Source organism: Camelus bactrianus, chromosome 8 (genome assembly GCF_048773025.1).
Source record: "Camelus bactrianus isolate YW-2024 breed Bactrian camel chromosome 8, ASM4877302v1, whole genome shotgun sequence".
NCBI classification, from domain to species: Eukaryota; Metazoa; Chordata; class Mammalia; order Artiodactyla; family Camelidae; genus Camelus; species Camelus bactrianus.
The window spans coordinates 92275837-92289734 of NC_133546.1; the positions used below are offsets into that span (position 1 = coordinate 92275837).

General features: G+C 32.2%; 1 pseudogene; it reads left to right on the top strand.

Moving 5' to 3' along the window:
• Positions 1-13898, top strand: part of LOC141578436 (early endosome antigen 1-like) — a 64571-nt pseudogene that overhangs the window by 45011 nt on the left and 5662 nt on the right.

A 13898-nucleotide genomic window follows, 5' to 3' on the forward strand; every position in this document is an offset into this window, starting at 1 on the left:
GGAAAGCAATTAAAGCACTGAGGACAACCCTGAATTTGCTAGTTTGCACGTTGAGTGGTAATACTATTAAATATGAGGCAGAGCGGGAAAAGGAGAGGACTGTTGAAGGGAAGACATTAGTGTTTGATGTTCGGAATCTAATAATTGACATTAAAGATTATTTTTATTTTGATTTCTTTGCAGTAAAATTATTTTAAAAATGTTATTTTAGTTTCACTGTAATTTTTAATTGAAATGGAAATGTGTTGCTTCATAGCTTCAGAGACCTGGTATAGAAGATGTTGCTGTGCTAAAGAAAGAACTGGTCCAAGTTCAAACGCTAATGGATAACATGACCTTGGAACGTGAGAAAGAATCTGAAAAACTCAAAGATGAATGCAAAAAGTTACAAACAGAGTATGCTAACTCAGAGGTAAGGAAGTTCACTGCACTTAAATGAGATTATTGTTAACTTGTTTAGTGTATACTGTTGAGTAAAGCCAGGATTTGAGATTTTTTTCTGAAGACCTATCAAACAGTATTTGCCTTTCTTTCATTTGGTCTGAGTAATATTTGTATATAGTCAGTATGGTTTGATAGTATTTTTTATTTTTGTTTTATGAAGCTAGAAACTTAGAGACGAATGTTTGCATTAAAGAGTATTATTCTATTTAACAAATGGTATATTGTGGAGAAATGATATTTAAAGTTAAATTTGCTCCAGGCTAGTTAATAAGTTTTAATTGAATTTACCTAAATTCAGTTTGGGTAAAGGAAGTGTGATTTAATTTTCTTCAATTGTATTACCAATATTTAGAAAAAAATATTCAAGAAAGGCTTATTTTCTAGTAGACTTGTTTTTTGTTTATCAATTATTGAATTATGTGGTTGAAAGGAGTCTTAAAAATCATCCAGTCTAACACTGCATCCAAGAATTCCCTTTATAGCATCTCTGGTAAGTGATCTACAACTCTTGCTGGGTGATACATTTCTTCATAAGTCAACCATTCCATTGAGTTGACATTTGTTTCCCTGTAATTTGCATGCACAGGTTCAGTTTTCAGCAATTACACAGAATAAATTGTTCTTTTTTTCCACATGAAATATTTGAAGACTATTCATATTTACTCTGAGTTTTCTGTCTTCCAAGATAAACATTCTCAGTTTCTTCTATTGCTCATGTGACTTTGGCCTGTAAATCCCTTATGTAATTATGTCAGTGTATGACAAACTCTGGGATATGTAGTAAATATTTCTCTTAAAAATCCTAGCCTTTGTTCTTTTTTTACTGTATTATAGGAGATATTTTATTATAACTACTACTATGTGCAGTTCTTAAGCTCCCTTATGTGATGTGGATGTTTGTTTTTCATGTTTTCAGTTTAAAAAGTTAAGTTGTAGTGATATTTTAATTTGCATCTCTTAGAGTTTTTCAGCTTGTGATCTAAAAGCCACTCTATTCATAATTGGTAACATATTAATAAGCCAATGAAGTATAAATATTATAGGTAACGTATGTCACTCTTTAGTTTACTTCCTCCTATATCTTATCAATGGGGGAATGGTAAAAGTTTATGGTATAACACATATAGGCATGTGAGAATTTATGATGCTTAACACTTCAGACTTCATGAACCTCAGGTGTAGATTTCCCAAAAGTGATCTTTGTAGCCCAGTGACATTTAATCTCACAACTTTTCAAACAATTTCAGGGAGTTCATGAATTTATCAAAGCCAGATGAAAGCTCCCAATGTATAATTAAGGAGAGTCTGAATCAAAGAATCTCATGAGGAAAAAAGCCTGATTCAAACAATGCTAAAGTAGAAATACTTGAACCTAGGTGAATCTAGTCATTTATTTCTGTGGTTCAATAAGAATTACTTTTAATTAAATCTGCCTGATTACTAGTATTTCTCAAATACTAGTAAAAAAAAGTTACACTCTTTTGATTAAAAAATTCCTTTAATGTTATTTGAAATTTCAACATAAGTGTAATAGGGTGACTAAAATTGAATCACAGTAATGGTAGTTTTAGAATACATCTATTTTAATGTGCAATCCTCTTTGACCTTTTCCAACTGAGAATTATGGAGTTATACATACACATCTTATATAAGTAGAGTTTGACCAAAGAGAATAAACTTACATATTTTGGGAAAAATATATGTGGGAAAATATATCTAAGTAATATTTTACTTAAGGATTACTCTATATGGGACGGTGTAGTTCAGTGGTAGAGTGCATGCTTAGCATGCCTAAGATCCTGGGTTCAATCCTTAGGCCCTCCATTTAAATAAAAAAATAAACGTAATTACCCCCCCGCAAAAGAATTACTCTAAGTTTAATATGGAGGATTTTTATAAATTTGTTTTTATTCATGTAGATTAAAATATGTTTATATATAATGAGAATAGGTCATTAGAGATGAGAAAGTTTTAACTAGACATAAAAGATTTGAGGTGAAAGGGTTTAGTATCTTCCCACATTGTCCACCTGTCAACATGGGTGATGAAACAATGATTTGTTTTAATTTAATTTTTTTTTTTTAAGTATAGTCAGTTTACAGTGTGGTGTCAAAGTCTGGCATGATGTTCAGTCGTACACATACATACATATGTTCCTTTTCAAATTTTTCATTATAGGTTACTATAAGATACTGAATATAGTTCCCTGTGTTACACAGTATATATTTGTTTATCTATTTTATACGTAGTAGTTAGTATCTGCAAATCTCGAAATCTCAATTTATACCCCTTGGTAATCATAAGTTTGTTTTCTATGTCTCTGGATCTGTGTCTGTTTGGAAACAATGATTTATTTTTTTCTCTAGAAAAGATATTTCTGAGAAAGAAGAAAAGTGGCTTAGAAATCCATTCTTCACATTTTAATTTCTTTTAAGTTTTCCTAAAATGTATCTTTCCAAGTGTTTTGAAATAAATTTTAAAATACAGGGATTTGTTCTTTCAGAGTAATTGTTGATTTAATATTTCATCATATTTTTAATAAAACAAGGATACTATTTACTCGCTGTTCAGTTAATAAATATGTAGTGATCAAGACCTCAGATTATGCTGAAATATTTTGAATAGCTTTAGGAAATAGTAGCTTGAGAGTCAGAGCAGTATATTGTTATTAGAAACAAACTCTTTTTGAGCACTTAGGTTTTGGACACTATGCTAGGCACTTTAAATATGTGGTTTCATTTGTTTCTTTTATCCCTGTAAGTTAAGTATTAAGTTTGTTTTAACCATGTAAGTTAAGTACTAAGTTTGTTTTATGTGTAGGGAATTTGGGCTCATTGAAGTTAAATAACTCATTCAAGGCCATGTACCTAATATAAAGAAGGTAGCATTAGATCCCAGGTTGTATACAAAGCCCGTGTTCTTTTTGTATCATGTTATCTCCCATTTTAGGTGATCTGATGATTGCCTTGTAAGTAAATTTGTGCTATTAATCTTTACTTAATACTTATTATTATTACTTTTTAAATTTTGACATATTGTATTGAATATAGCTTAAAATACCTTTGAGTTGTGTCTCATACCATTTCCATATGAAAAAAATTACCGTCTTAATCTTCCATCTCATTTATTTGTTTATATCTCTTTTAGCTTCTGCTTACTCTTTAAATATATGACATGTATTTTATTAATTTATTAAAATTCCATTCTATTTATTGTCAAACATGCTAATAAATTATAGCACTGAAGGAACTTAATAGAAAAAAATTTTATTTTTTATATTACTGCTTTAACTGAACCTAAATATTGACATCAGAAACAAAACACATTAAAAGAATTAAAGAAGTGAAAAATGCAGTGGTTTATTTGATATTTCTAGTTTAGGCTGAAGATATATAATCTGGTGTACATTGTTAAATATGTTCCATTACTGTCATTGAAAATATACCTTATGCATTTGTAGACAGTTCATTTTTTTGGTCCAGATATTTTAAAAGGCATATAGAAAAATAACTCATTTTAAAGCATTTAAAAGGGCTTTATAAATAATTAGCTATTCTTTAGATCAGAAATTAAGGCTTTAAAGGTTAATAAAAGTATTATTTCCAAAAATCTGCATTTTTGAAAATATCAAAATGGTAATCAGCTTATTTGGTGTGGTCTTTAATGAAATGATTCTTTAAAAATTTTATTTCTATTCCAAATATACTCATTTGAATCCTAATTTTTAAAGCTAAAAAGTTTAAAAAGATAAGAAATAAGTAATATTACACTCATGCATAGTTATGAAAGAGCATTTGAATATCTTTTAAAAGTATGCTAGTGTAAGAGATCAGAGATTAGTAGTGTGTTTGGACTTTTTATCTTGTGTTCAGTGTGTACTTTTGTCAGTCTTGTCTTCCACCTTACATCCATCATTTTTTTTTTCTGCTTTCTAATGGAGATGCTTAAACTTGAGGTAATGTGTTTTTGGAAGGCTTTGAATAATAGTAATACTTCTAATATAGCACCTTCTTTCATCGTATGGCAAATTTTGTGTTTCAAGGCAATATAAGAACTTCAAAGATATACTCATTTTTGTTTTATTAACCAAGCAAACTTTTAACCATCTTTAAAATAATTATTTGCTAAGAGTAGTAGAATTTGAGGACAATAATTATAATCCTAAAGCACTAGCAGGATGTTTGCTTGAAATATCATTCTTTAATTCTTTTGTAATTTATAGTTTTCTAGTAAAATTTGATGTTAAATTCAATAACATGGCTTCAAGGGAATGCAGGCTATTTTATAGGATCTTATATACTGTTTTCATGGGAACAAATATTTGTTAACTTCTAGGATATAGAGTCACTCATCCCTTTAGTGAGTATTTTTTGAATGCCTGAGTGCCAGCAACTATTTTAGGTGTGGGGAGTACAAGAGTGAATTAAACAGAGTGCCTGCTCTCATAAAGCTTATCTTCCTTTAGCCAAATAATATGTAAGTAAACCAAATCATGATAGAAAGTCGGTTCATGCAAAGTGCTATAAAGAAAAACAAAGCAAGATACAGGCAGTAGTGGGGCTGGAAGTAATATGGGACAGTTTTAGAATGATCAAGGAAGATATCCTCAACGAGGTTACATGGGAAAGAATGAAGTAAGCAAATAGTATGGTGAGTAACTGGGAGCAGCATTCTCAGGAAGAGGGAATGCAAGTGTTACAGCCTCCGGGCACAGATGAGCTTCGCCTGTTAACTAGTAAGGAGTGTCAGTGTGGCTTGAATCTTCTTTGTTTGAATTTCACCATAGTGATAACTAAATAGTGAATGTATTTATTTTCTTTGAAAATTTTGTCTTTCTTCAATCTGTATTTTTTCTTAACTAGAAACATGATACATGATCATTGTAAAAAATTAAAATGACTCATATTGTGCAGTGGAGAAAGTGAAAGTTTCCTGTAATTCACTCCCGTTTCTCCTCTTCCCCACAACTAAAATGTACCTTTAGGTATATACTCTTCCCACATCTTTCTTTTTTCCCTCTTTGAGTAAATTAAATTTAAAAAAATTCTTGCTTTTATATTTTTAAAAATATGAATTATAATTTTAAAAAATACATATTTAGTGTACAAAGGATACATTATAAAATTATGTATAAGAACATATCTAAAAGCTATAAAAATAACAAAATTGGGATATGTTTTCTTTGTTTAGTTTCTTCTGCATGTTGGAATTTATCAGCAAGATAGACATGTTACATCTTACAGACTTTAAAGTGGAATCGGTATTTTAATGAAATATACTCAAAATTTGCACTTTAGTACATACTGTTTATTATTTCTGTTTATTATGTGCGAGATACTCTAGTCATTCCTTTGATAGGATATTTACAAGTAGGGATTTAAATATAATTTCTTTTCTTGTGTGATAAGTAGGCATTTGTGTTACATGATTAAAACATAGTAATTTGAAATAGCCAGGTTGTTTTAATGTTTTTATTAATATCCATAGTGTTGCTAATAGAAAATGATTCTGAGATTCAGAGTTGTTAGATACAGCAATTTGAAGTAAACTCTTAATACCTATAACCATGTGAAGGATGCATGACCATTTTAAGACAGAAGGTGTTAGGATATACTTTAAATTGAACACAGTTAAAAAGACATGAATATTTAAACATTCCCTTTTTTGAAATATATGATATATATATATATATATATTTTTTTTTTTATACATATATTTTCCATAAAATGTAAGGCCATGAACATATCTCAGACATGCTGCCATTCCCCAAAACATTTTCAGACCTCTTTTAGTTGACTTTAAACCAGTTGGGAAAACACTCAGAAAACTAGTTTCATTAATTTATGGTTATTAAATAAGATAAACCCAAGTGTTTGATCATTCAGTTCACCTACCTTGTTTACTAGTTTGTTTCTAAAACTTATATATTCATCCATTTATAGTGGATTTGGTTTTGTCACTAGTGAGAATCTTTAAAAAGAAAAAAGGTGCCATGCATTCTGGAAGGGTTTCCAAAAGAAATAGCAAAAGATCTTTTGGCATTATTTTTATAATAAATTAGTAGCCTTCTAAGGTTTCCCCCTTGATGATGAAAGTACTCATTTGTAATATATAATATAGTAACTGCTGATGTATTTGTTAAAATTTTTAAAAAAGTTTACCATATTCATATTATAAAGTTTATTTACTAACAATGTAAACAATGAATTAGATATACAAAGTTCTTTTCAGTTGTAGGAAACCATACTTTAAAAACAGTACTTAGTCTCTGTAGTGGTTAAAACTTTCATGTATAGAAAGTTTGTATTTCCAAGATCTTTGCTTATCTTCCTCTTATATTATTTACTAAATGATCAAATCATTGTTTCAATAATAGACATTAATTTTATTTAAAAATGTTAAAATGTATTAAAGCAAATTCATGTCCAGCTATTATCCATGATCATAGTGTGATCCAGGTTAGTGAAACTACATATAATTTCTGTTTGATAACTTCTATAGACAGGTACTTTCAATTACAGTGAAAAAGATGATTCACCACCTTTAAAGGTGTTTCTGTGTTGGTTGTTTGCATTTAACATGATTTTGAAGTAAAAAGAAAAGGCTATGCTATAGAAGTTGGGAGAAAATACAGGCATGACTTGCATATCCTTTTTAAATTCAGGATTAAAGTATAGAATTTAAAGCCAGTAAATTCAAGTTTGCAGTTTGATGCTTACTTCAGACACATAAAACAGGATGTCAACTTTTCACTTACTGTATTATTAAATAAAGTTGTTCATTTTGGATAAATTTTAAAAATTAATTTTCAGTCAAAGAAGTTGTGGGGTGGCAGTAGAGGGTGGTAAGATAAAGAACCAAGTTGAAATTTCTAAGGATTATTTCAATTTAACAACAACAATGACAAAAATCTATGGAATCTTAAAACCTCTGGATGCTTTCATTTCCTTTTTCATTTTAGTTTGCTCTAATTTTTTCTTTTCTTTTTTTTCTTTTTAGGCCACAGTAAGCCAGCTGAGAAGTGAACTTGCCAAACGCCCCCAGGAAGTTGCTGTATATGTGCAGGAACTACAGAAACTTAAAGTTCAGTTAATGAGTTAACACAAAAAAATCAGGTGAGAATTTAAAAACTATATATAATGGGGAATTGATTTTGTATATCTTAAATTTTAATCTTGTGTATGTTATTTATATATTGGCACAGTACAGTGTGAGTTAAGTTTTTTTTTTTTTTTTTAATGTTACGTACATTCACAGTTACGCAACCTGTCTCCAGAACTCTTTTCATCTTGGAAAACTAAAACTATATTCATTAAACAGTATTAAACAATTCCCCATTCACTGTCTCCCCTGACCCAAACCTTTTTTACTTTCTATATCTATGAATTTACTATTCTAAGTAACTCATATGAGTGGAATCACAGTATTTGTCTTTTTGTGCCTGGTTTAGTTCACATGGGATAATGTCCTCAAGGTTCATCCATGTTGTAGCCTGTGTCAGATTCTCCTACCTTTTTAAGGATAAATAATATTACATTGTACGTGTGTTATCATATTATCTATTCATCTGTTGATGGATACTTGGATTGCTTCCTTCTTTGGGCTATTGTGAATAGCGCTGCTTTGAACATGGGTATACAAATATCTGTTTGAGACCCTGCTTTCAGTTCTTTTGGGTATATACCCAGAAGTGGAATTGCTGGATCAGATGGTAATTGTTTTCAATTTTTTGAGGATTTCACCGTACTGTTTTCTATAGTGGCTGTATCCTTTTAAATTCCTATCAGCAGTGTACAAGGATTCAACAGTTTCTCCATATCCTTGCCAAAATTTGTTATTTTCTGTGTTTGTTTTTGTTTTTGTTTTTTTTATAGTAGCCATCTTAATGAGTGTTAAGGTGGTATCTCATCATGGTTGATTTGCATTTCCCTAGTGATTAGGTTGATGAGCATCTTTTCATATGCTTGTTGGCCATATAATTTTAGTTGGGTTGTTTGTGTTTTTGTTGAGTTGTAGGAGTCCTTTATATGCTTTCGATATTAATCCCTTATTGGATACATGATTTTGCAAATATTTTCTCTCATTCTTTAGGTTGCCTTTTCACTCTGTTCATTGTGTCTTTTTGTAAAGGAAAAACACTCCTGTGTGTCTCCTCTACTCTCAGTACTGTACTGCAACTTCACATCTGACATCAGATGTGTGGGTGTTCTGTATATCAACAATTCTGCGACACCAGCTGGGTGTCCGACAGTTTAACTCAATTCTTACACTATTTACCTGGAGCTGGCATCAGATTAAGGGTGCAGTCCCACCAGACTGTGCCTGAACACCCGTACCTTCCCCACACCCCAATTCAGACACCAGTTCAAAGTCCATCTTGTTACTTGTACTTCTGAGCAACTGGCTATAAATGGGAGGTTCCCAGGCCTCTGCCTCTGGTTCAATTAATTTGCTAGAGTGACTCACAGAACTTGGGAAAACATTTTACTTATTACATGACTGGTTTGTTATAAATGACTGTAACTCAAGAACAGCCAGATGGAAGAGATGCATAGGGCAAGATACGTGGGAAAGTATATGAAGCTTCCATGCTTTCTCTGGGAGCTCTCCACACGTTCATCAACCTGAAATCTCTCAAATTTCTTTCCTTCTTTACATAGGCACAGATGATCAAATCACTGGCCATTGGTGATTAAATCAACCTTTAGCCCCCTCTTCTCTCCCTGGGGAGCAGGTAGGGCTAAAAGTTCAACCCTTCCTTCAAGTTTGGTGCCGCTAGCACCCGCCCCTATCCTTAGAGCTTTCTAAAGAATCACCTCATTATTAAAAACTCATAGGTGGCTGAAGGGGGCTTGTTATGAATAGCAAAGGATATCTTTATTGCTCTTATCACATAGGAAATTCCTAGGGTCTTAGGAGCCCAGTTCCAGAAATGGGGACCAGGACCAAATGTATATTTTACAGTATCGCACCTTGGATGCACAGAAGTTTTAGATCTAATCCAATTTGTCTGTTTTTACTTTTCTTGCCATGTTTTTGGTGTCATATCCAAGAAATCATTGCCAAATTTTGTCATGAAGCTTTTCACCTGTTTTCTTCTAATAGTTTTGTAGTTTTAGATCTTTGATCCATTTTGGAAAAATTTTTTACAGCATAAGGTAAGGGTTCAGTTTCTTTCTTTTGTATTTGGATATCCAGTGTTCCTAGCACCAGTTGTTGAAAGGACTGTCCTTTTTTCTATTGAATGGTCTTGGCACCCTTGTTGAAAATCATTTGACCATGTGTGAGTATTTATTTCTGGGTTCTCTATTCTTATTCTGTTGGTTTAGATGTCTTTTTAAATGTCAGTACCACATTGTTTTGACTACTGTAGCTTTCAATAAGTTTTGAAATCAGGAAGTGTGAGACCTCCAACTTTGTTCTTATTCTGTATTTTTTTGTAATGTTAATATTTTCCACTTTGTTTCTTTAAAGATGAGCAACAGATAATATTTAGTTTGGAGGCAGGGCAGGCATGGTATTAATACTTTTTCCCCCCATATCTTTACTTTTTTGTTGGTGGAATAATAGGGAGTTATTAAATCTTTTTACTCAAAGGTATGGTGAATTTGTTGGCTTTGCTTTAAATAACTTGAACCTAGTATTCTGATGAAATATAACAAGGAAAAATCAAGACAGAAAGTAACATGGTAGAAGGGAAAAAGAGATGAGAATAATTGGTTGTAAATAGTAAGCTTCTTGTCACAGCCAGGTGAATGAACTTGGGAGCACATCCTCCAAGTCTTGTCAAGTTTTCAGAGACTGTAGTTCTGGCCCATGGCTTACTATAGTCTAAGAGAGACCTTGAGGTTGAACCATCCAGCTAAGCTGTTTCTGAATTCCCTGACCCTCAGAAAATGTGTGAGATAATAGATAAAATTTTCAGCTCCTAAGTTTTGGGGTGTTTGTTGCTTGTGCCCTTGCACAGTATTTCTCAAACTTCTTGATCTCAAGACTGCTTTATATTCTCAAAAGTGTCATGAACCCCGAAGAGCTTTTATTTATTTATTTTTTTGGTTGCATCTATGGACAGTTATGTCAGAAATTAAAATAAACTAAAAATATATGTTCATTATTTTATTTAGAAAACAGTAACCATTAGATATTAACATAAATAACAAAAATCTTATTAAAAATGTCTATTTTCCAATATAAAAAATAGTGGTGGTAGTTTACATTTTTTCAGTCCTCTTTAATGTCTAGCTAATACAGGACAGATGGATTCTTCTATCTGCTTTTACCTTTAATCTGTTGTGATATGGTTGAAGTGTGCATAGAAAACTTAGTTTTACACAGATGTAGTTGGAAAAGGGAGGACTAAATAGCCTTTTCAGATAATTGTAGCTATTTTTATTTGATATTGTACTGAAATTAGATAAGGTATAGTTTCTCAAAAGTTAGTTGCAGTGTAGATTCTGAAACCATATCAATGCAGTTTTTGTACTTTGTAACACTGAAATTCATTCCTCTGTCTTGCCTTTTGAATAGACCTTTCCTATGCATGATTTTTATAACATAATGCATTAGTCATGTGAAAAATACTGGTTCACTGAGTTATGCAGATTTCCCAGATATTGAACAGTTCACTGTACAGTATAAAACAAGTCACATTTGTCAACATCACCATCAATCTCAGTACAGGCTTTAAGCATAAGGAAGTGTCAAGCTCGTGGTGGTAGATACAAGTTTTCCAAAATTCTAAGCTTCATCTTGAAGCTTCAGTTTTATCATTGGCAACCAACGGGATCACTTCTATTCTTTGACATGACAGATTCTCTTCCTACCCAAGTCTGAATAATGATAGTTCGTCCGTGATTCTTTCCAGTTGAAATAGCGTTTCAAGGAAAAAAGCAACTAGCTCAATTGCATAAATGCTTTTCTATGTGACAATTACATTATTCTTTGGTATGCAGCCAAAGTGATCCATATATACTTCCTATTTTTTCACACAGTTTTTCTTTTTTCTTGTTACAAATACTGCAGCTATGAACTTTCACCATAAATCTCATGCATTTGTGCAGGAATTAAATTGTTATGTACTCTCATGTGAAATTGCTGGGCTACTGGCTACATACATACTCATATTTACTAGGTGATCCCAAACTGTTTTCCAAAGTAATTATACTAGTTTACCATTTTCTATTTCTCCATCAACACTTGGTGCTGACTGATTTTTAAAATTTAATCTTTTTATGGCTGATAAAAACCTCCCTGCCTCCCTGTCCCTCCTTTTTTCTCCTGTCAAACTCTATGTAGAAAACATCTACATACACTTTAGTTTTATCTTTGTCCCTCAATTTGATTTTTAATTTCTTTTGAGATTAGAGTTGACCTTCTGCCTCTTGGAAGTTGGCCAGATGTGTACATGCAGCAGATGTTTATGATCAGTGTAGTTTGTTACGTATTTCTGAAACATCAAACCGTTAATATTTATGAAACAAACATCATATATATATTATATATATATATATTCACACATGCCTACATACGTGCACACACACTGTTAAAGGAAGTACTCTGTCTATTTTATGAGCACTACAGGGAATCAAGATGGTTTAGTGTGGTAAAAATAGAATTTTTTATTAGGGGATAAGAGGATTTTCTACTAATCTTAATAATCTTTACAGAAGTGTAATACTTGACAATTTTTTTTCAAAGTGTTTTCTTGCTTAGGATTTTTTTCACCAGTTAGAGCAGGAGCAAGCATAGAGGTGCATCTATCTATCGCTCGCTCTCTTTTTTTTTTTTTTTTTTTGAATTTTTGCCTTCTGCCTCCCTCACCACTCCTCACCCTTTGTCCTTGATAAATCATAATTGTTGACAGTGGTGATATCCAAGTGTTGTAAATTTGGAAATCTCTATGCTTGGTCTTTTGAAGGCTATTACATGAAATGCCTTGGCAGCTTTTGTGGGTCATAGGCAGCATCAGGGTGGATAGATTACATTTTAAAATATAATGAATGGGAAAAATAGTTGCTTTTATGTTAATGTCAAGTTCTCAGCATTAAGTCAGTGTTTTTTTAATTACTGACTTGGAAAACTTAAAAACGAGAGGAATATTGAGGGAGCCTCCTTCTTAGTTTCTAATAAGAATCATATTCTGACATTTAAACAATTCTGCAGCTTAGTTTAACTATTTCTGTATGATTCTGAACAAAATCATATGTTTATTTAAAGCTACTAATGTGATTAACATGGGTCACTGTAAGAGACTGACTGTTTTCTGGGTTACACCTCTTATCCATTTTCCATTCTTCATTGCTCTCCACTTTCCAACGGTCCCAGTATTAAGGTGCTCATAGGCCAGAGCGAGAGCCAGATGTGGCAAGTAGTTGTATCGCTGTGTATTACCACTGTGTTGCCAAGTGGTATACTGACATGAACAGAATAGTACAGTGGTCAAAAGCCCGTTTAAATCTCAGCTTTGCCACTAACTGGTTGTGACACACAACCTCTTAAAGTGTGTTTCCTCTTCTGCTAAGAAGTACTGTTATATCCATTTGCCTCTTAGGATTGATGTGAGTATTGAATACATTAATAGATGTTAAAGTGCTTAGACTAGTGTCTGGCTTTTAGAAAGCACCTCAATGAATATTTGTTGTCACTGTTTTTATTTGGAAGTTTTGTGATGCCGAGTTGGATCAAGACCACGGTGGATGTTTTCCTATCTTACTGACTAGTAAGTCAGGAAAGGCGTTTGTAGAAGACAACTTTATTTAGCTTAGTCTTTAGGGATGCTAAGGAGCGTATCATGTGGCAGAGGGGTTAATGGCATTTCATTTTAGAGATAGATATATCTATAGAAGGCATGGGAACATGTAAGAGCACAAAATACAAGATGTTGGAGAGCTACAAATAGTTAATTTGTTCTTTCTCACAAAGCTGTTTTGAGGAACAAATGAGATCCCTGAAACTACTCTGTAAGCTCTCAAGCTATAAAAAATACCATTCTTTTTGCATTTCTTCTCATTACCTGGCTAGTAACAAGTGGATAATAGAGCCTAATACAGGGAAATTGTCTCTGTAAGAAAATACGTTGAAAGAACAATTGGTGAGGAAATCAAAAGAGGACTGGACATTCAGAAGGAAAGACTTCTGCCTACTCAAATGATAATTGTTATAAACCAATCTTAACATTCATTTTATATTTTAAATTTGAATAGTATAAGTTTGGAGGAGCATGAATTGACTCACTGAGTGTCTGAATTGTGTTGTGGAAAGTTTATTGGACTTAGAATCATAATACGTGTCTCTGCCACCTGGCCAAGTCATATCAAGCTTTTGACTTTAGCTTCTTCATCCATACAATGGGGATGATAATGTCTATCTCATTTTTTGTTGTAAGGATTGATATAGAGAAGAGAATGTGCAATTATTGATTTCCTTAATGGATTCTACTGCATTAAAAAATCAAT